Below are 652 nucleotides of genomic sequence, written 5' to 3' on the forward strand. Positions count from 1 at the left end.
TACTGGATGGAGTTGGTGTTTTGTGGTGTTGTTTGTACTGCTGAAAATTAGCGCTTTAGTAAAAAAGTTAAATTATTGCCATATTTTTTTTAATATTTACTATACAATTGGCTGTCACTTAAAGTAGTCTTCAAAGCTTTAAAGCTACTCAACATAGCTTATAACCTTCAAAACATTTAATCAAGCAGCCTCAAAGTCGTTTACATATAAAAAATTCATATCGTACCGCATACCACAAACCGCTGTAGCAACTACGCAGCTGAATAGAAAATGACACAGAGCGTAGAATTCCGATTAATTAACCTTTAATTCAATATGCCCCAAAAACTCAAGCTATTGAAGATTTTGGTATTTTTCATAAATTATTACTCTTAAGATTATGATGGAACACACATTTCAAGCTTTTTATCCATATAATTTTTTCAGACCAAGCAAATTAAGAAACATAAGAAAGTAATATTCGAATAAACAATTCGCCACTCCACAAATATGGTCTGGATAATTCTTTTCATACAAACAATGTTAAAGTTTTGCACCAAGTGCTCCGTATTCATATAGTACACCATGTCGTATGAGCAACGTTTACGTTTTTATAAAAAAAAAATTCATTCTTTGTTAAGCGATAATTTTTGCACTTGAATATGATTTTTTC

This window comes from Bactrocera tryoni, chromosome 4, assembly GCF_016617805.1.
Source record: "Bactrocera tryoni isolate S06 chromosome 4, CSIRO_BtryS06_freeze2, whole genome shotgun sequence".
Taxonomy (NCBI): Eukaryota; Metazoa; Arthropoda; class Insecta; order Diptera; family Tephritidae; genus Bactrocera; species Bactrocera tryoni.